Consider the following 23,987-nt stretch of genomic DNA (forward strand, 5'->3'; position numbering starts at 1 on the left):
GGGGATGAAAGGAGTTCCAAGCAGGGGGAACAGCATGAGTGAAGGGATGGCGCTTAGTACAATGCTAAGCACTTAGTACAGTGCTTTGCACAAAGTAAACGCTCAATAAATACGATTGAATGAATGGAGGTGGGAGAGAGGAGAGAGTGGTAGAGCTAGAAGATTGCCTCACGAAGAATGAGGAGTGTTGAGCTGGCGAATAGCAGATGAAGAGAGCGGATGGGTAAGATGAGGCGAGATGGCGGAGCGCCTTAAAGTCAATTGTGAAGAGTTTTTATTTGATGTGGAGAGACAGAGGAAACAGTGGAGGGTTTTGAAGAGAGGAGAGATGTGGGCTGGGTGACGTTTGAGGAAGCCTATTTGTCTACCAACATGTAGTCTAGATTGGAGGGGGGAGAGACTTGAAGCAGGAACACCAATGAGGAGGCTGATACAAGAGTCAGGCTGTACATATAAAAGAGTCTGTAGTAGGGTGGGCGGAAAGTAAGGGGCAGAAGGAGGAGACACTGGGCAGGAAGAAGCAGCAGGATTTGGCAGTAGCCTGAACGTGAGATTTGAAAGGTAGTAAGTAAAGTACTACTGACAGTTAAAGAGGAAATAATCATTTCAGGAGAACAGAACCTCTGCCGTAAAAAGTTGTCCCAGGTTCCTAAGGATTTTGAATTGAATAGAAATATGTGGCACAAACCTGAAAATACTGTGGTTCATAAGTCTGTAGAATTAAACTGGATGCTTTTCTCTACCTTTTTAAACACGCCACACTTTTAGGTTATTAAAATCAGTATTGTCTCAAATAGAACCTTGAAATTTCCTCCAGTTCTCCTCCTAAATCCCCCATCACTCATTTTAACTTTAAAATAAAGAGAATTGTAGGTAGTCAAGCTGATTTATTTTAATTATTTAGAGCTTCAGTTTAGTTGATTGGTACATGGATTACATTGACAATTACACTGATTGGTAACCAATTTGTTATTACAATACTGTGTCAGCTCTAACTTCACTGCTAGGGTGTGGTACTGTCTGGTTTTTCAGATTACTATGAAATATGTGGCAGAATCTGTGGCAAAACTAGCTCAGAACCTTGTGGGAAGCATATGGTACAGAGGCTCTCCGATGTTACATTACACTTGGGTCACTTGTGACTCCTAAACCCTAACAAGATACATAAACATTGGCTGCACTTGGAAACCATCCTTATCCTCGCTCTGCAATTTGGCCTGCTAACAAGATCAATGTTTAGAATGTATATGGCAGGTAGGGCATCAAAAGTACGACTTAACACTGAAAATAGAGATTTTTCTTTTTTGATTCAAAGCTGGTGTCTTTCCAGAGTACAACTGGTCTATTAAGCATCATCCTCAAATTCCATGCGCCAGATTTAACTAATTTTAATCCAGATTTAACTAATTCTAATCTCAAATTTTTCAACTTGGCTAGAAGCCTAGTTTAGATGGCAAGATACTGGTCAACTTATTTCTGAAAATTGCATAGCTCATGGGCGTTATGACAAGCGAGGCTGGGTGGATGGGATTGTCAGTTATACCTTAGTTCTTTCGGCCATGTTTGCACACACTAATAGAACGTCCACATCTTCCAACTTGAAGAGCACACCCCACCCCTAACTCTCACAGACCTGCAATCGTGTAATGCTTAGACTTTTAAGACACTCTAAAATTGGGCTGCCTGAGCTGGGGAATGCTCTATAAAGCATAATGGAAAGCTGGGAACCTTGGTTTACAGTTTTCTTTGAAGTGTTTTGTCTGAGGGAAGTCCTAGGGTGGGTAGGTTAAGGTCAGGCTTGGCTCAGATTCAGGTGCGTCCTGGCAGGGTGATAAAGTATATAGATCTATAGAAAGACTCTGGGGGAGAGTAGGACTAGGTTAGACTTAACGTGTGCCTTGATGTAGCACCATCACAGAAATTAATCTTCTAGAAGTGTCACAATCAGGGGGCAACAGCAATCGGGATAAGTGGGAAAAGATGCATTGAAGCAGGAGAATATGGAGCCAAACCTCACTCCCCATTACTGTCACAATGAAACAAAGTGACCCCAACAGATGAACATTACTACCTACTTTCCAGGAAGAAACAGCAGGGTGAGGAAAGTGGTCCACTAGTGAAAACAGAATGAATGTATTTACCTACTCCCTACTGAAGTTGTTCCCCTCTCAGGGTCACACCTGGAGGGCTTCCGGTACTCTACCAGTCTCGGCTATGGGAGGGAGAGTCAAGCAGAAGCCTACCCATTTCATTCCTAGCTTGGACACTGGCTAGCAAGTGGAAGGGAATCTGCTACTAGTCAAAATTCACCCATGCTGGGCAGCAGCAGCATAGGAGAGAGTCAAGGACGGAGACTTGAGTTTTCTGCGTGGAAAGGCGGCAATGGCAAACCACTTCTGTACTTTTACCAAGAAAACTCTATGGATACACTACCGGAACGACTGCAGATGGAGAGTGGGGCATTCTGGAAGAGGCGTGTCCATGGCATCGCTATGGGTTGGAAACGATTCGACGGCATAAGACAAGACTGAATTTTGCCCTTCCTGAAACTTTTCAATATTACCCTGAGATCCCAACCACCACTGCCCATTTAAAGAGCTCCTTATCTTCCTTCACAAACCCTTTACTCGCCCTAAACTTTCCCATCACTGTGGATGGCACAACCCATCCTTCCCGTCTCAAAGCCCGCAACCTTGGTGTCATCCTTGACACCGCTCTCTCATTCACCCCACATATCCAATCCATCACCAAAGCCTGCTAGTCTCACCTTCACAACATCGCCAAGATCCACCCTTTCCTCTCCATCCAAACCACTGCCACGTTAGTACAATCGCTCATCCTAACCTGACTGGATTACTGCATCAGCCTCCTTTCTGACCTCCCAACTTCCTGTCTCTCCCCACTTCAGTCCATTCTTCACTATGCTGCTAGGATTATCTTTCTACAGAAACGTTTTGGGCATGCCATCCCTCTCCTCGACGTGCTTGGTACATAGTAAGCGCTTAACAAATACCACTATTATCTCCAGTGGTTGCCTATCAACCTTCTTTTCAAACAAGAACCCGTCACTATTGGCTTCAAAGCTCTCCGTCCCCTTATCCCTTCTCTCCTCCTACATTGCAGCCTGCACACTGCTCCTCTGGTGCTAAACTTCACTGTGCCTTGATCTCTCCTGACCCGCCTTCAACCCCTGGCCCATGTCCTACCTCCGGCCTGGAATGCCCTCCCTCCTCAAGTCTGTCAATCACTCTTTCCCCACCTTCAAAGTCCTACTGAAGGCTCACCTCCTCCAAGAGGGCTTCCCAGATTAAGCCCCCCTTTTCCCCAGCTCCTCCTCCCATCCGCGTCACCTTGACTCGCTCCCTTTGACCTTCCCCCCTCTCCCTGCACCGCAGCATATATGTATATATGTTAAACATATATATAATTCTATTAATTTATTTTGATGTCTGCTTACTTGTTTTGATGTGTACATTTCTATAACTCTATTTATTTATTTTGATGCCTGTTTCCTTGTTTTGATGTCTGTCTCCCCTCTTCTAGACTGTAAGCCCTATGTGGGCAGGGATTGTCTTTCTTTATGGCTGAATTATACTTTCCAAGCGCTTAGGATGGTGCTCTGCACACAATAAGCACTCAATAAATACGACTGAATGAATGAATGAATTTTATCTGCTTCATTAAATTACTAAATTACTAAAATGTAAGTGTACTTAAATTACTTGTGTACAGTTCCCAATCTGTGCCCAGGTCCTGGTTTAGTTTGCTGTTTTCTCTACTGAACAAGTCATACTCTATTCAAAGTGAATGGAGAGATTTTTTCTTGGGGTTCATTTTCAGGAGGAAGGGTGGCCACATCAACGTTCCTTAAACTGCAGCTGGCAGGTTTGGCCCTATGTGGCCTACCAGATTCTCCAAACCTCAACATGTAGGAGGGTAAACTGAAATCTGAGGCAAATGATATCTAGCTTCATCTATAGGTAAATAATACTGTGTTATCTCAAAACCTCAAAACATCTATGCATTTTCAAACCTTTCCCTGTTCCAGTTACCAGAATGAGATGGAATTCAGTTGGATTGGGGTTAGCGACTTTCCCTGGCTGCATTTTAACTTAACATATTTTTCTGGGACAAAAGGCATAAACTAAAGGCAGCCAAGATTTACAAGTTTCACTTCCTCACTTACAAGGGAAGGCCAAAGCACTATCCTTTCTGCTTCTTATGGCAAGAAAAGATGTTCTGTTCTCTGGAGTCCATTAGAATTTTGATGTGTGTGGCAGTCCCTGGTGTCTAAAATGACTGGATAACCCAGTTTGGATGGGATTATCATGTTTTCAAGATTTTTGTCCTGCCATCCAGAGGCCTAAATCGGACCAGAACCCCTCTGGAGCCGGGGCTGCTCTTTCTGACTCTGGAGAGAAGCAGGAAAGGAAAAAAAGAAGAAAAAGAAAAAGATCTCACATATCTTCAGCAGTGGTGATAGCATCTGTCACTGTAGCTGCAGTCATTACTGTGGCAGAGCTGACGTATCAGGGTTGAGCAAAGACATTTCTAATGCAGTCAGTAAGCGCTCAATAAATATGATTGAACTGAATGAATGAATGAATGAATACTTGGACTATGAGTCTCATATGGGATGCAGACTGTGTCCAACCTGATAATCTTGGATCAATCCCAGTGAATGGCACAAAGCAGGTGCTTAACAAGTACCTTAAAATAAAAAAAGAGGATAGACCCCTCTAGACTGTAAGGTTTTTGTGGGCAGAAATTATGTCTGCTAACTCTGTTGTATTGTACTCACCCAAGTGTTCAGTATGGTACTCTGTACATATTAAGCACTCAATACCAATGATTGATTGATGGACTGACAGGGAGAGTGGAGCTATTAAGAACCACAAGAAGGTTACAAGGCTATGGTTTTGTGATATTATGTTAGTCACAGCACTCCTCATGGTTAGTAATTTATAAGCTAAGAGGCAGAATGACATTTAGAGTTCGCGTGTTCTGCTTTTGACCAAGAAAAAGGTGTGCGTTTTCCTGAACCAAGCTCTATAACTATGGTAATGACAAATACATTCAAAGACCAAGTCATGTGAATATATTAAAAGGCTTCATGTTTGGAATAATAATGACAACAACAATAATAATAACTGTGGCATTTGTTAAGCACTTTCTACATACCATGCACTTTGCTAAGCACTGGTGTAGATACAATACAATCTGGCCAGACAGAGTGCCTGTCCCACATGGGGTTTACAAGTCTCAGGGGGAGAGAGAACAGGATAGAGGTTAAGTGACTTGCTCAAGGTCACCCAGCAGGAAAGTGTCAGAGTTGGAACTAGAGCATAGAAAGTGGGAAATATTTTAATTGTTAATGAAAAACATCAAATTTATGGGAGTGCATGTGTAACAAGACGGGCTGGACAGAAGGCAAGAAAGCTGAATGAATCAATGCAAATGAATATTCTTCAGAACCGCTATATAGTTTTTCTTTGGCTCAAAGATGATACCACTAAATTTACATGTGTGAGGCTGAAAGGCAAATGTTCAACCAAAAATTAATGTGTCATAATGCAAAGACAGTGCTTGATTACGCTTCTGTGTATTCTATTTCCAATGCCTAGAGCTGTTGTTGAACCAGCCTCCAAGTCTGATGATCTTCCTGAAACTTCTGCTCAAGGGAAGTCACTCCTCTTCTGGTTGTTGCATATCACAATGACCTATCCGGCCCTGTTGTCTCTTGACTCTCTAGTGTTATACCATATTGTTTGAAGTAGTAGCTCACTCTGTCCTGCAGATACTTAATTGCATTTACAAACTCTACTGTACTGTCCCAAGGGCTTAGTACAGTGTTCTACACAAAGTGTTCAGTAAATACTACCGATTGATTAGACAACATTAAAACTTGATGACATTATTATCCGGTCAGTCTTCTGAAGTTCATGTTGACTTCAGTGATTCAGTGTTTACTTCTTCGCCTATATGGGAATCATTGGACAAAGTGTTACTAAGTAGCAGAATTCAGTGTAAGCAACCAGTTCTTGGTCACCAACTTTGATTGTGCATCAAGTTTTCCTGTGATGGCCTGGTAAATAGCCATCCTCAAAATGGTAGCATCGAATTGGTTGACTACGGATAAATCTACTCCTTAGGCCTGATTAAAACCATTAGTGTTTGGAAAAGGAACAAATGAGCCATCTTCAGCTCCAATTTGGCCTGCCAACTCATCACCAACTCACCTCGGAGTGAAGGATGAATGATATTGTTCAATAAAAGGACAACAAAATCTGACTGGCAAGGGAGGCAGCATGGCCTAGTGGAAAAACCATGGTCCAGGAAGTCAGGAGACATATGTTCTAACCCCAATTCTTCTACCTGCCTGCTGTGTGACCTGGGAGATGCTCTCTATGCCTCAGTTTCTGCAACTGTAAAATGGGGATAAAGTCCCTAATGTATCCACCCCTGTGCTTAGTACAATGCCTGACACATAGTAAGCGCTTGATAAATACCACAATTATTATTATTATCACCTCCTTTTTTATTGAAGAAGTTTGTTTTTGAAGTCCTGTACCAGTGCTTCATCTATTGAGAGGAAGCCCTTATAGATACTTAAATAGAAAAATCCCATAATAGTTATAGATTTCAGCAGGAAAACCATCAAATTGGGGGATTTTACTTCCAGCAGTGGCTAATAGCTCTCTCTAAATTTCCAGGACAGAACTTTTGGTTTCCTCTCACTTTATTTTATTTAAACATGAGGGCAGTAGGGGAAAGCCTATAACTGGTCAAAAATTACTTAATAAAATGAGAAAATGAAGGCAATACATCTTTACCCATGACAGACCAGTGAAAGACATGGATATTTTATAAAATGTTTGGTTACCCATACAGCAGCAGAGTCCCTGCTGGTGAAAGTAAGCGAAGCTCTCTTTTAGCTCGGCAACAAAGAATTGACACTGCAAAACCCACCCACTCTCCACCCCCGCAAAAAAACAAAAACAAAACAAAAAAACCCCAAACAGAAACCCCCCAAAAAACAGAAATAAAATTGTTGACCCCAAAGTTTTTATCAATCACCTTTCATTCTGAAATGTTTTCTACATCATTATTTCCTATCTGTGCTGAAAAGGGTGTAGGCTATCCAGAAGTTACATGCAGTTCTAATGTAGAAAATAGCTACAGTTCACATGGCATATTGCTGCTCTGTATTTCAAAACTAGCCCAGGAACTAGGTCTTGTGTCCATTGCTATGGTAACTACTCTTCAGTAGTGAACAGTAGAGCAAATAGACATGTAAAACATGTATAAATTGTCAGTATATAAGTTACTGCTGCCCCGGAGCTGCAATAACTTGCTTTCCTTTCCTCATTTTATAAGAGTTAAATGTGGACATAAATACTTTGACTAAATCTCCTTCCTCCCAATTTATTTTTTCCGTGATTAACGAGCCTTTATTCTCCAACTTAGGGCCTTGATGTGAACTAACCAGCTTCTCCCCACCTGAAGGCTCATCCAAGTTAGTGCTATCATTTCAAATGTGCAAGTTTTATATGCAGTGGCTCAAGCAAATACACAGCCCTCTAGACTGTAAGCTCGTCACGGGCAGGGAACGCATCTACCAACTCTCCTATAATGTTCTCACCCAAGCACTCAGTACAGTGCTCTGCACACAGTAAGCGCTCAAGAAATACGATTGACTGTGGCCAGTATGAATATAGCCAGTTCTCCTATAACGTGTTGAATACATTTTGACAGGAGAAATACAACATGGTCTTCTGATAATGCAACTCTGGCTGGATAGAACATGATACAATACTAAAAGAAGCATTTGTGCCCACATGCCAAGGCAGGAATACTTATTATGGTCATATCTCCTTCAAAAGACCTTTCTCAATTAAGCCCTCTTTTCACCAAGTACCTCTCCCTTCTGCGTCATCTATGTACTTGGATTTGAGACCTTTTACATTTGATATTCACCCTACCCTCAACCTCACAGCACCTATAGTCACATCTATAAAATATCATATGGTTTAGTTATTTATATTAATGTCTATCTTCCTCTGTAGACTGTACACTCATAGGCAGGGAACATGTCTACCAACTCTGCTATACTGTACTCTTCCAAGCACTTAGAAAAGGGCTCTGCACAACAGAAGCACTCAATCATATACCATTGATGATGAATCATATAATGTGAATTTTCCACAAAGTGGGGTTTTTCAAGAGCACTCTTGAAAAACACAACTTCTGTGTTACAGGAACACTGACTGTAAACACATCTGTAGTCATACAGATACAGAAGCAGGGTGGTTCAGTGGAAAGAGCCCAGGCTTGGGAGCCAAGAGTCGTGGGTTCTAATCCCTACTCTGCCACTTGTCTGCTGTGTGACTTTGGGCAAGTCACTTCACTTCTTTGTGCCATTGTTACCTCATCTGTAAAATGGGGATTAAGACTGTGAGCCCCACGTGGAACAACTTGATTACCTTGTATCGCCCCCAGTGCTTAGAACAGTGCTTGGCACATAGTAAGTGCTTAACAAATACAATCATAATCATTATTATTATTATTGCTATTACTTGACGCTGAGGATAAGCAAGAAATATGACCAGAAGAAGGTTTTTAAGGAGCAAAACTTCTGACAATGAGGCAGAGATGTGGGGCAAACAGGAAAATGGCCGTAGAAGCCAGACCAATCTCGTATACTATTAGATATGAGGTGACTCTCTTTTCAGAGCAGAGGTTTTGAGAAAATCATGATACTAAGAGAGAGAAAACAAACCAGTGCCAGATATTCCGGGTCAAATGCCGCAGGGTAGCAAGGAGCAATTTTTATACGCACATAGTGTGGAATGGATTGGTCAGTCACTGAGTGGTTTCAAAACACACACACACACACACACACACACACACGCACACACTCATACACTCTCTCTGTGATAAAAATCTCACCAACAGTAGTGTCATTCTCCAACCGTAAAGGACAGCCAAATATGGCTATTTGACAGTTGTTTTAACTTAGAAAGTGTACTTCATAAGTACCCATGCAGAAAGCAACTTAAAAAGATTGGCTTATGAAGCACAGACTAATTTGTACTTTAAGCTGTTTCAGCAGTCTTCAACTATTTTCTTCAAAATCCCTGGCTCAGTAGTACTAACCATATGAGCATGTTGAACTTAAGATACCATGACTGTGTCCAAGATATATCTCGCTCCAGCATGCTAAAATTTTCCACCCAGTAACTGTCATTTCAAGAATAAAATTCACAACCTAAAGTTTTAAAAAAGGTGCACAGTTTACCACGGTGAGCAAAGATAAATGGAAAAAATGGAGAGCAAAGAGTAGAGTGATCCTTTCAATGAATAAATGAATCAATTAAATTTACTGAAGCCTTACTTTGTGCAGAACACAGTACTAAGCACTTGGAATAGTACGATGGAGTACAGAGCTGGTATTTGTTACTATGTGCCACGCACTGTATTAAGTACTGGGGTGGATACAAGCAAATTGGGTTGGACACAGTTCCTGTCCCTTGAGGGGCTCACAGTCTCAATCCCCATTTCACAGATGAGGTAACTAAGATCCAGAGAAGTGAAGTGACTTGTCCAAGGTCACACAGAAGACAAGTGGCAGAACTGGAATTAAAACCCAGGACCTTCTGACTCACAGGCCTGTGTTCCATCCATTATGTCATGCTCCTTCTCATATGACCCCTACCCTGAAGGAGCTTACAATCTACCAGACTGGACTGACTTCTTGATGACGCTGATGAAGCTGAATCTAAAGTCCAGGAATACAGCACGCATGAGTATCGCTTACATAACTGGAACAAAGTAGTGGTGCCGAGGAAACCCATTCATCCTGCAATAATTCTTCTCTCCTCTTTCATAAATCCAAAATTTACTAAAGAACCTGAATGGGTAACTGGCTTCATTTACAATTAATAGAAATTACAAAAGGTCAGAGACTCATATTTTTTAAAAAAGTAATAAATAATGGTCTGCTGCGTTCATGCTTGTTGATCACAATTATGCTACATTTGCCACTAACTTGGGTGTGTTGTGAATATGGCTTTGTGGAATTCAAATCAGAAAAAAATAATATGTTTCAAAAATGAATCGGGGTGAAAATGGGGCTGTAATCGTGGGTTGTAAATGAATGGACCCAGATACAGTAAACAGAAATACAAGAAAATTGTTGTGACTAGTAAGTAAATGGCACAAAATTATAGCAAATGGAGCCCTGAACTGTTTTCCAGCATCCCAGGGCAAAAGTAATCCACAGTATGACATTTCCCAAGTTCTGCATCACCATCTCCAGGTTCATTTCCATTACCGCTCCAGTTAGTAGTAACCATTCTTACCCATCAGAGTATTTTTCTTTCTTAAGAGCACAAAGTACTTCATATGACACTCTGAATATTGGAAGCAAAACATGCATGAATTTTCTTGAAAGGAGTATAGAAATCATTTCACCTTGGCAGTGGCCTATATTATTAGCCATCTAAACTTAGCCCGAGAGGAAGATTCTGCCCAATGTTCTGGGGCCTTGTAAACTGAGCACAGATCTCAGGGAACAAGGACCGATCTTTTCAGTACTTTGCAAGTAGAATTTGAGAGTTCAGAGCTGGCCCAGCAGTATGGCCGTGGTACACAGCCAGATCTTCAATAACACACTGCTTACATTCTGGACAGGCCTAATTCATTCAAACTCTAGGTAGGTAACTGTTCTGGGGTGGCTGAATTGGAGAGGTAGCGCTAAGTGCCTTCAGCACATCAGTGGGATCCCAGTTCTTTTTTGCTCTCCGATTGGTGTCCTAAGAAGCAGCAGAATTTGGCAGGTTAGGATCCTACAGTTTGGATGGGTTGGAAGTGAATGAGGTGGCATTCTGAAGACCAGTGGGAGAAAAAAATAATTACCAAATTTACCCAGTGCTTACTGGGTGTAAGAGCTGGGGTAGAGACAGGGTAATTACATAAAACCCAGACCCGATCCAACCTGAGGCTCACAGCTCAAGAGGTAGGGGGAAGCAGTATTTTATCCCCATTTTACAGAGGAAGAAACTGAAGCTCAGAGAGAGGTGATGTGACTTTCCCAAGAGCACACGGCAAGCCAGTGACAGAGCTGGGATGAGAACCCCAGGTCTCTTGACTCACAGGTGCTGGGGTCTTTCCAACAGGTTGGCGAGTGGTACATCTGGGGAAAATCCCCAACTCTTGCCCTCCTTGAACTCTAGAAACCTTAGGAAGCTTGACAGAGGGGTGGGGAAGATGCTCTGCCTGAACTGCAGCTGTTATGACAGGATAACCCCAGAGAAGGTACTGATTTTGCAGTAATGTTGTCACACAACTGAAACTTAAACATTTCTCTGTTGTTGAAAGTGGCTTCAGGTTATAAAAACAGAATGGGAAAAAGAGGGTCTTAGCTTGTTTAATGTCCCCCGCCCATCTCAAGCCCATCACTCAAAGGCACAAGAATCGGGAAATCCTCTTCTACGTTTGTCAGTGAACCTAGGCCCGGAGGGTGGCTCTGACTGACTGACATGCTGAGCGATGATAGCTGAGCCACATGAAAGCTGCATGACAAGATTTAATGGGCCTATTTTCAGTACTCTGCACACAAGGCCTTTAAGATCAAGAACTCTTACTAGTAATTAGTCAGAAAACTGGCAAGGCCCAGAACTGAGAGAACTTACCTTTTAGGAAACACCTGTTACTATTACACACCTTCTCAGAGTATGGTTTGATCTATGTTTTGACTGGGAAACGACAATTCGGTCTCTTTGACTGGCAGACATTTTACTCTGCTCTCCTCAAAACTCAGACAACTTGACTCCAGTTACTGCACAAATAACATCTGATCTGGATTCTTTCAGCTGAAGAGCCTAAATGTGTCATCTTCACTCAGGTGGAGGGAACTGAGGATCCTGATCCAGCTTCTTCAGTAACAGCACCTTATTCAGAGGGCAATGAACTCCTGTTCACTTAGGGCTTGACACATACACAGCTGCCTTCAAGCCGCCAATTACTTCAAAAACCTTTTGACATGTAAGTGACTGAGGGTTAAAAAAAATGAGGGAGGATAAGGATTTGGTGAGGAAAAGTTGAAAAGGAGAGAAGACAAAGCCTTCATTCAGGGACAAAATGGATCTTCAATCATTTTTCTCCTGGACTTGGGGAGAAATCAACAATAACAAAGCACTACTTTAAGATTTCCTAATATAACTTGGATGCCAACTCCATGGTCAGATAAAAGGACTATATCTGCCATAAGTGTTACTTTCTCTCCAGCTCATAAGAATCTTTCTTCAGATGTTAGGAAACTTGTCCTCAATCAGTCAATCAATTGTATTTACTGAGTGCTTACTGTGGGCAGAGCACTGTACTAAGCACTTAAGAAAGTCTAACAGAGTTGGTAGACATGTTTCCTGTCCACAGTGAGCCTGCAGTCTAGAGGAGGAGACAGACATTGATATAAATTAATACATTATGGATTATGTTCATAATTCAATTCAATTCAGTCTTATTTATTGAGTGCTATCTATGTGCAAAGCACTGTACTAAGGGCTAGGAAGAATACAATATAACAATAAACAGACACATTCCTGCCCACAATGAGCTCACAGTCTAGAGGCAGAGACAGACATTAATATGAATAAATTCTATGGGAAGCAGCATGGCGTAGTGGATAGAGCACGGGCCTGGGAGTCAAAAGGTCATGGGTTCTAATCCTGGCCCCGCCACTTGTCTGCTGTGTTACCTTGGGCAAGTCACTTCACTTCTCTGTGCCTCAGTTCCCTCATCTGTAAAATGGGGATGGAGACTGTGAGCTCTATGTGGGGCAAACACTGTTCTAAGCGCTTGGACAGTACAATTTGGTAGCAAATAAAGACAATCCCTACCCAACAATGGGCTCACAGACTAGAAGGGGGAGACAGACAACAAAACAAAACAAGAAGACAGGCATCACTACCATCAAAATAAATAGAACCATAGATAAATGCACATCATTAATATAATAAATAGAGCAATAAATATGTATAAATATATACAAGTGCTTTGGGGAGGGGAAGATGGTAGAGCAGAGGGAAGGAGTGGGGGCAATGGGGAGGGGAAGAGGAGCAGAGGGAAAGGGAGGGCTCAGTCTGGGAAGGCCTCCTGGGGGAGGTGAGTTCTCAGTAGGGCTTTGAGCGGGGGAAGACAGTTAGTTTGGAAGATGTGAGGAGGGAGGGCATTCCAGGCCAGAGGTAGGACGTGGGCCAGGGGTCGATGACAGACACGCAGGAATGAGACACAGTGAGGAGGTCAGCAGCAGAGGAGCAGAGTGTGAGGGCTGGGCTGTAGGAGGAGAGAACGGAGATGAGGTAGGTGATGGAGAGCTGGAATCCGTAAGCCAAATTAGTGGACCCCATGAACAGTCAGTTCTCCACATTTTGGATAGGATGATGTTAGGGAATTATGGTACATTCTTTAAACAATACACATCTATGTGAATAGAATGCAGTGAGATATCAAAACACCTTTAAAAAAAATGGTGTTTGGTAAGCATTTACTATATATGCCAGGCACTGTATTATGTGCTGGAGTAGATACAAGCTAATAAGTCTGGACATAGTCTATATCAGACACGGAGTTCACAGAATTAATCCCTGTTTTACAGATTAGGTAACTGAGGCACAGAAAAGTTAAATGACTTTGCCAAGGTCACACAGCAGACAAGTGGCAGAGCTGGAATTAGAACCCAGGCCCTTCCAACTCCCAAGCCAGTGCTCTATTCACTAGGCTATGCTGCTTCTACACAAGTAGAGTGTCAATCAAGATTCTTCATGAACATAATCTTCATTTTACTGTGTAATCTCTTCCCACTTGCAAAATGAACATAACTCGATTTATTCAAATCTGTATAATAATAACTGAAGTGTTGGGAATAGGAATATTTATTTGTGGAATTCTCAAGATCCTGCCTCATACAATGGCAATTAACTCACTAAAATCACCCATTTTCAAAAAGCCAAGTAGGTCTTATAAATCTTCCAATTCTTTCATTTGTTAGTTTCAAAAGTGACTTAGAGGGATGTCTGCAAAATGTACTCCTGAATTAAATATTTTCCCTCTGTAGCCCAATATACATTTCTGTCCCATTCTGTATCAGTCCAAATACTCTCTGCAGTAAGCTATGGTTCTGCTAATTTATGTAGCGGTGTCTACGGTTCTCTGATTTATGTAGCAGTACTCCAAGAGAGCCACTTCTACGATCCACACAAGAAGATAAGCTCAGATTTAAGAATAAGGTTGAATAAAGAAACAGTAAATGGCATTTACCGTCCAACCAGAATTTTATTCCTAGGAAGATGGAGGATCTTAACAAATCAATTGTGACTTAATGCCCTGATTCTGAAAAGCAAAATATCATTTACCACATGTGGAAAAGGGACATACTTTAAAGTAGCAATACTAATGTCACTGCAAGGTGGCTGTCTTTGAGATAAAAGGATATAAAAATGAACCAAGATTTCCAGTTGGGCTTAAATTTAAAAGGTCAGGTATACAGCCCATAGACAGACTCCATGTTTCATCTTTTGTTGGAATCCAGGTATGTCCTGGAAGTGAAGTTGAAATGACGCACCTCTGCCTTTTGGCAGAAGGATCCAAGATCGATGACTTTCCATTTTTTCTAAAGGATCCCCAAGTTTGGAGGTGACTCTTTAACCTCTCTTGAAAGCACAATCGAGGATTTCATCACCCTGAGAGTTCTCCCTTCCAACCAACTAAATTCCTGCCTGCATTAATTTAAGCCATTTAATAACGTTAAATAATCAGTGGTCATGGAGTACAAGTAGATAGATTCCTTCCGATGAAATCCCTTTATATACTTGCAAATACTTCATAACCAATCAGTAGTATCTATTGAGTGCTTACTTTCAGGGAATAGAATACATTCCCTAAATGTAATCTACAATATGATAGACGATTCCTAAGAGTAAGTACTATTGAGTGCTTACTCCTAGACAACATGGCCACCAACTCTGTTGTCCTGTACTCTCCCACAGTACATAGTAGAATGCTCTGCACAAAGATAAGCACTCAATCAGTCAATAAATACCACTGAGCGCTTACTATGTGCACAGCACTGGACTAATCATTTGGGAGAGTACAATAGAACAGAGTCGATAGATATGTTCCCTGCCCACAATAAATACTATTGATTGATTATTCTGTGAGGGGCACTATACTATGCTTTTGGGAGAGTACAAGAGAGTTAGCAGACACAAGCCCTATTTTTAGAACCAGCATGGCATAATGGAGAGAGCCCGGGCCTGGGACTCAGAAGGTCCTGGGCTCTAATCCCAGCTCCACCACTTATCTGCTGGGTGACCTCGGGCAAATCACTTCACTTCTCTAGGCTTCCAATTTCTTCATCTGTCAAATGGAGATTGAGAATGTGTCCCAAGTGGGACAGGGACCGTGTCCAACCTTACTTGCTTGTATCCACCCCAGTGCTTAGTACGGTGCCTGCCACATAATAAGCACTTAACAAATACCATTATTATTATTAAACGAACTTAGAATATACATGGAGAGATTTACATTACAGGAAAGGGAAGCAATAAAATATGAAGATAGAAACCTAAGTGCAACTGATGAGGAGGAAGAGGAGAATATCTACATGCTGGTGAGCACAGTGCCATAGTGGCAGTTGACAATGGGGAGATAGAATATGGGAACAGGAGCTTAATTGGGGAAGGCCTCTGAAGATGTGATTTCAGAAGGGCCTGGAAGCTGAGGAGAGCAGTGATCTGATGGATTTGAAGCGGAAGCTCGTTGTGGGCAGGGAACGTGTCTGTTTATAGCTATATTGTACTCTCCCAAGCCCTTAATACAGTGCTTTGCACATTAGTAAGTGCTCAATAAATACAACTGAATGAATGGGGAGACATGCTCAGGAGAATGTTATTATTTTTCACCTTGTTCATAGAAAGAAAGAAGTCTTGTCAGCTCATTAATGAGAAAGGACAGAATCTAAATGGTGAAGTGATAAAACCTATTCACATCTAAGCAGAGCAATATGGCCTAGGAATCAGAAGGACCTGAGTTCTAATCCCGGCTACGCCACTTGTCTGCTGTGTGACTTTGAGCAAGGCATTTCACTTCTCTGGGCCTCAGTTACCTCATCAGTAAAATGGGGATTAAGACTGTGAGACCCATGTGGGACAGCAACTGTGTCCAATCTGACTACCTTGTATCTACTCCAGGGCTTACAACAATGCCTGGCATGTAATTAATAAGTGCTCATAAAACATTTTAGCCTTTTTGCATCTTAAAGGTGCAATGAAATGATCCGTTTTGTAATTTCTTTAAATTTCTCATTTGAATCAGCAGCGCTGAGGTGGCAGTGCTATAGATTGAAAAGGTAGCCTGGGCCAGATGTCTGGGTGGATAATCATCTGAAACACAGATGGCTCTAGCTCAAAGGCAGTTCTATCATTCACAGGAATAAGCTGAACCAGTGCATACAAAGAAAAAGAGGAACAAGATGCTAAGTTGGCTAAAGCGGCATGGCCTAGTGGGTAGAGCATGGACCTGGGAATCAGAAGGTCATGGGTTCTAATCCCGGCTCTGCTGCTTGTCTGCTATGTGATATTGGGTGAGTCACTTCACTTCTCTGTGCCTCAATTACCTCATCTGTAAAATAGGACTGTGAGCCCTATGTGTGACAGGGACTGTGTCCACCCCGATTTGCTTGTATCCACTTCAGAGCTTTGTACCGTGCCTGGCACACTCAACACTGGCCCGGCAGTGCTCAACCAATACCTGAATTATTGTTATTTTTATTATTGTTAATAAACAGAAGGGCCAATAAGAAAGCTTCTAAAAATTCACAGGGGTCAGGTCACATAGAGAAGATGATTATGTGGGGATGAGATTAGAAGAGATGAAGTCCAAATGGAAATGTACTTTGCCTGAAATTATAAAAAGTTTTCAATTATATTAGGTAAAAGAGGAGGGCCAGAGAAAATAATAATGCCAAACAATATTGTAAGCACAGAAGCATTGGCATTTTTCCAAATTTCTTTCACATTGCACTTCTTGTTTTGTCTCTCAAAATACCTGAGGTCGGGAGAGCTGGATATTTTATATCCCCATTTTATTTATGATGGAATGAAGCCCTATAATGCTTAGTGATCGAGGTCACACAATGATAGAGCTAGGACTAGAACCCAGGTCCGCTGCTTCATCAGAGCCCACTGCTTCTTGTCTTCTCCCCAAAAGAAAGGGAAAACTGAGAAAATGAAGAGGTGGTCAGGCCCCCATCACCACTTCTCTCTTCATGAAAAAAGTTAAATATGATCCACTAGGAAGATCTTGGCAGTTATAGCATCTGCTTCCAAAGGTAAGGAGATTGTAACAGGAGAAGAAGTGCACAGAAAACTCTAGAAGTGGAATTTAGTTCATTCAGGTGGTGAAATACCATGAAGATGCTAATAAACTACAGGAAGATCTCATAAAAGCAGGCCTGGCAGAAAAATGGCAGATGAGCTCCCCTGTGAACTAAAACAAGATAGTGCATCAAGGTAAAAATAATCCAAATTTCAATTCCATGTTGACTGCTTTGCGCAGTCAGTCACAATGCGAGAAAGAGGTCTTGGAGAGTCAACCATATTATTCTTTAAAGCCATTGGATCAATATGTAGCAAAAGCAAATTGGAAATACCAAATGTTGGGCAAAATTTTGCCACTGTAATAAATCAGTGGTTATTCTGCATGTGGATAACTTAGATAACTAAGAACAGCTCTGGAAACTGCATTTTAGGAAAGACATAGTAGAGCTAGAGAAATAAGGAGAAGGACAAGCAAAATAATCACGGGGGTGAAGAAACTTCTAAAAGACGATATGCTTGAAAGATTTGGACTTTTCAGTCTGGAAAGGTGAAGACTGTATTAGGGCATGATAGAAATTTGCAAAATAAATAAAGGGCATGGGATTATTACCCACCAAACCCATAGTGACAGACTATCGCTCTCCCCACCTTCAAAATCTTATTAAAAGTACATTTCTTCCAAGAGAGGAGAGCCCTCATGTCCTCTTTTCCCATTTTGCTTCTGTGTTGCCCTGACTTGGGCAAATCACTTGACTTCTCTGTGTCTCAGTTACTTTGTCTGTAAGACTGTGAGCCCCATGAGGGCCTGGGCCTGTGACCAACCTGATTATCTTGAATCCACCCCAGCGCTTACACATAGTAAGCTTGACACATAATATGCGTTAAAAATGCCATCATCATCATCACTTGACTTTATACCCTTTATTTAACCTGCCCTCAACCCCACAGGGCTTATGTAGAAACCTGTAATTTATTTATTTATATTAATGTCAGTCTCCCCTCTTAGACCATAAGCTCATTTTGGTAAGGGAACATGCCTACCAACTCTCTTGTATTCTCCCAAGTGCTTAGTACAGTGCTCTGCACACATGAAGCACTCAATAAATACAACGGGTTGTTCAACAGTCAGAATCATTTAAACTTGGAGATGGTAGGTCTAAAACAAACAAAAAGAAATGCTACTTCCATAGGGGTGGTAAGTATATGGACTTCACTGTCACAGAGAGTTATTCATGCCCAAAACACCAGCAAGTTTAAGAGGAGTTTGGATAAATTCAAAAAAAGTGATTCATAAAGGCTAGTAAAATTTGAAATGATCTTGACAAATGGGCTTTGAAAATACAGATTTCAATTTCCTAGGGACATATACCACAGTACAAACTTAGAGATAATATCGCTATTGTTTTTGTCTGTCTCTCCCAATTAGACTGTAAGCCCTCAATGGGCAGGGACTGTCTCTATCTGTTGCCGATTTGTACATTCCAAGCGCTTAGTACAGTGCTCTGCACATAGTAAGCGCTCAATAAATACTACTGAATGAATGAATAATAAATATAATGATAATTATGGTACTTGTTAAGCACTTACTATGTGACAAGCTCTTTTCTAAGCACAGGAGTAGATAAAAGTTCCTGTCCTACATTGGGCTCACAATCTTAATCCCCATTTTTCACAGATGAGGTAACTGAAGCACAGAAAAATTAAGTGACTTGACCAAGGTCACACAGCAGGCAAGAGCAGAGCCGGTATTAGAACCCATGACCTTCTGACTCCCAGGCCCATGCCCTATCCACTACACCATGATGCTTCTCTGAAAAACAGGTACCAAAAATTTAGGTTGGGAAACTCCCATGGGAACATCAGAAAAAGAGGTTGGTGGTGAGGGGGAATAAGGGTCATGGCTGATCACAGAGTCAATGGAAGTCAACAATATGTACCATTATTTAAAAAAGCGGACAGGTGTAAAGCATGCAAGTGCAAGGAAGAAAGCCAATTTTACTCTGCATTGATCAGATCCCTATTAGAATATTCTTTCTTCTTCTAGTCACTGCAGTTTAAAAGGCAGAGAAACTGGAGAATGACTAGAGAGAAAAGTGACAAAAATAATTAAAGGCATACAAAACGGGTCCTTTGAAGAAAAGTGAAAGGAATATGGGTTCTATAGCAAGCACAAGAGAAAGACTAAGGGATTATTTGAAAACTGTCAGCAAATAGAAGGGCTTCATGAAGAGGATGCTGACCTGATATTCTTTTTGCCTATAGGGGATTTAAACAAGAGGAAATGGACCTCAATTAAACCAGAATCGATTTTGATTAGATATAATGGTAAAATCACATTTGTCAGGGTGATAAAACCCTGGAACAGGCTACCAATGGAAGTCGTGGAATCTCAATCTCTGAAGAATTCTCTGAAAAGAACAGACAACCATCTGCCCTTGATGGTCTAATCATTCCCCTGCTTGAAGGCAGGGGCTCTACAAGATGATCTTTCAAGGTGCCTTCCGATTCCATTATTCAGTTGTTTAATGATTAAATGTTTTTGGGGTCAGCATCTTAATAAATGATCAACAGGCAGTTCCCGCATCAGAGCTGTCACTGTGCTTCTAGATAAACGGAAGGAAGGAAAAGGAGTAGCATCTGATCTCAATTCATCTTATTTTCTGCAGTTTTCAACTTTGGGAGGCATAGTAAATTTTTATAGTGCCTTATAAACAGCAGTTGAATTTTGCTTTGAACTCACTTTGCTTATTAGAAAAGGTTGTATATGCCCATTGCCTTCATTTCCTCTCCACCCAATTTCTCCTTGACCCACTGTGATCATGTTTTTACCTGCTTCCGTCCACTGAGACGGCACTCTCCAATAACCTTCTCATAACCAAGTCCAATATGTTCTAATCTTTTCTCACCCTCCTTGACCCCTCGGCCATTCACTACCACGTGGACCATTCCCTCCTACTTTAAACATTTTCAGACCTAGGTTTTGCTGCCATTGTACTCACCTGGGTCATCCATGTGCTGACTGCTACTTTTCAGTCTCATTTGTTAGCTCCTCTTGCACCTAGACTTCCATAAATGTGGGCATTCCACAAAGTTCTTTTCACGGTCCCTTATTCTTCATGATCTACACTCATTTGAAAGGCTCAGCTGCTCACTTGACTGCAGCTGCTACCTCTCTAGATAGATGACAGATGACTCTGAAATCTACCAGTCCAATCGAGACTTCTCTCCTAATATTTATCCTCTCAGTTCCCCTGGGTCTTAGGTCACCTTGGGGTGACCCCTTTGGATGGCCCACCAGCACTTCAAACTCAACATGTCCAAAAGTGAACTCCTCGTCTTCCTTCTCGAACCCTCCCCGCCCCCAGACCTTCCCATCGCTCTTGGCAACTCCCCTGCTCCCTATCTCACAAGCCCACAACCGTGCCATTTTCCAGTCAGCCCAGTATGAAACTTCCTCCCCTTCCAAAGACCCAGACTTCAGCTCCCCTAAACCTCATAGCCACCCTAAAAATCCCTCTCTTTGCCAGGAAGCCTTCCTCGATTAGTCACCTAAACCCAACAGCCACCCAGAACCATTAGATAGTTTATTCTTGTCTTCAGCATTTATGGACGTATGCATATTTATTTTTATATTTGTACATTCAGTTATTTATTCAGCCATTTTGCCCTGACATATTTTTACTACCACCTGTCATAGCCGTGTTCTTCCTCCTGCTCCCACTATTTGCAAACTTCCTTAGCATAGTGTTTTTGGCTCGGTAAGTGTTCAATCAATCAATATTGAGAGCTTGCTTAACAGTGGCAGAGCACTTTACTAAACACTTGGAAGATTACAATGGACCAAAGCACAAAAATGGAAGTTTGTTACAGATCAATAAGTGGGATTACACAGAATAGTTTCCAAGAGCTAGATTTGCATACCTAAATTCTAAGCCACCACCCCTTTAAAATCACATTAAAATGTATAGACTACAATTCTGATTTTCATAAAAGTATACCTATTTCCTCCAATGATCAATCAATCAATCATATTTATTGAGCACTTACTGTGTGCAGAACACTGTACTAAGCACTTGGGAAAGTACAATATAATAGAGGTTAGACTGTGAGTCCTATGTGGGACAGGGACTGTGTCTGACCTGACTGATTTGTATCTAAACCAGGTTTCTGGTTTAGAATAGTGCTTGACACACAATGTTTGACAAGCACCATTAAAAAAAAAATCATCAGGTGCGATCCAAGTCACAAGGACCTTACAGCCTAAAGGGAGAGAGGGACATTTGTGGCCAAAGCAATAATAAATTTAAGCCTAAATATTAGCTTATGCTTTCCTTTTTCATGTGCAATAAATTAGGCAAACTACATTAAAATGATTACTTCTGAATGAATAATTGCACAAGGATTTGTACTACAGCAGCTGAGACAATGTAGATAAATAAGAAGATTAATTGGAACAGAATGAATCACATAGAACGATATTGTTGTGAAAGGTATGAGTAACTCCACAGTGATTCAGATCATTTCAAATCACAGGGCTTTTACCAGTGACGAATGTTAGGTTGAAAAATGATTTAAATTCATTTCATCTTCAGAAACCCAGTGCAGTTCATGGAGAAAAGGGGTGGGAGGGAGAGAGAGAAAGGTGAGTCAGAGGGAGGAAGAGAAGAGAGTCAGGATGCTCAGCTAAAATAGCCTTCGGCTGTTTCTGAATCCTCTCCACAACACATCTTTACAACAAGCCACTGCCATTAAAAGCCTCCCTTATGCTATATTGAGCCTCATTTTTCAGTTGAGTACAATTTATCAGATAGTCAGGCCCTGAGGAGAAAACTGATTCTGTGAATTTAGCAAGAATATTATGATATCTTAGCCTTCCCATAATTGAAATTTTAATATCACTCAGAAAATAAGCACAAAGATTTTGCAAAGGGAACATATGATAGTTTCTGGCCATTATATATTTTTCCCCTGTGACAATGCATCTTTTAAGTAATTTTTTTCCTGTAACTGATCTTAAAACAACCTTATATCTGAACAATGAAGCTGTTTTTTCTTATAGTAAAACAGAAAAACTGAACAAAAAGATTCAGACCTCAGTACAGAAGACATCTACCATTCCTGGGAAGCCATTTTTAGCCCAAAGATACTTATAAGGTTAGAATCTGCATTCTCCCCAAACATGTTCCACTAGTGGTAGCCTAGTCACAGGAAAGTAAAGATGTGTCCCTGTCCTACTGACCCAAGAGGCTGTCGCTTCAACGACTGGTCAGGGAAGTACTGTCACACTAGACTGTAAGCTTGTTGTGGGCAAGGAATATGTCTGTTACACTGTACTCTCCCCAGGGCTTAGTACAGTGCTCTGCACACACTAAGTGACGACTAACTGACTGCCCTGGAAATAACTAGATATGAAAAGAAAGATGGAAATTTTTGGTTTTTTTTAAAGCAAGTCAGCCCTTGCCAGCTCTCATCCTTCGCAGGCCCTCAATAGTTCTAACAGACCTTCCACCTGACCTCAAGAAGCCAATATAATAAACAAGGTGACACTAGAGATACTCTAGGAGTCCTAGCAAATCAACTAAACCAAAAGAGGATAACCTGAATCGGCACGTAGGCATATGTTTTACAGACCCACATTCTACCATCATAATGAATATAGATTGGACTGCACTTCTTTCCATGTCAAATGTACAAGTGTCATATTTTATTTGAAAGACAGTACAGGTAATTTCTGAAACAATATAAACTTCCAAAGGTTACTCAGGGAATTACTAGTGACTGCCCCTGAATTGAAAGGCATTTTACCTGATTTTCACTACAAACTTGCTTTTAAGGATAAAATATTATAAAAAATACATATCTTCATACCACTTTAGACTTATACGCTCATTGTGGACAGGGAATTCATTGTGGGCAGGGAATGTGTCAACCAACTCTGTTGCACTATATTCTCCCAAGCACTTAGTACAGTGTAAGCACTCAATAAATACTATTGATAATGATAAAAGCCTCCCCACTCCCTAAAAAAATACATATAACCGATGAAACAAAGTTCAATATAAAAACAATGTAGGCACTCTCACTGTTTTTAGATTAATTTATTTTCCCCTTTCCTTGTCAATGAAAAGAAGCAGCATGGCTTCCTGGAAAGAGACAGGCCTGGGAGGGAGTCAGAGAATCTGGGATCTAATGCCTGCTGGTTGCTGTGTGACCTTGGGCAAATCCCAACTTCTCTGTGTCTCAGGTTCCTCAATTGTAAAATGGGGAGTAAAATACCAGTTCTCTGAGTGAGGCCCATGTGGGACAAGGACCGAGTCCAACCTGATGATCTTGTATCTATCCCAGTGTTCTGAACAGTGTTTGGCACATAGTAAGCACTTAAATACCATAAAAGCAATAATAACAAAAAGGGAATTTATGGCTACTAAAATAGGCAGAAATATAAAACACGATGGAAAGGATAAACCCATATTAGACAGATTTTCATCAGTACCTCTAGGAAATTTTGCAAAATCTTACCCCAAGATTATCATTTAATACTCTGTAAAATTTGCAAGCACTTTAATATGAAGCAGCAAACTACACTACTTTAGAATGCCTATTAAGTCC

The 23,987-nt window shown here is 41.2% G+C and overlaps 1 protein-coding gene across 2 annotated transcripts in view; it reads right to left on the reverse strand.

Moving 5' to 3' along the window:
• The window catches only part of ADK (adenosine kinase), a 505,307-nt gene that overhangs the window by 115,248 nt on the left and 366,072 nt on the right, over positions 1-23,987 (reverse strand). The window lies entirely within an intron of this gene.

The sequence above is a fragment of the Ornithorhynchus anatinus genome, chromosome 3 (genome assembly GCF_004115215.2).
Source record: "Ornithorhynchus anatinus isolate Pmale09 chromosome 3, mOrnAna1.pri.v4, whole genome shotgun sequence".
Taxonomy (NCBI): Eukaryota; Metazoa; Chordata; class Mammalia; order Monotremata; family Ornithorhynchidae; genus Ornithorhynchus; species Ornithorhynchus anatinus.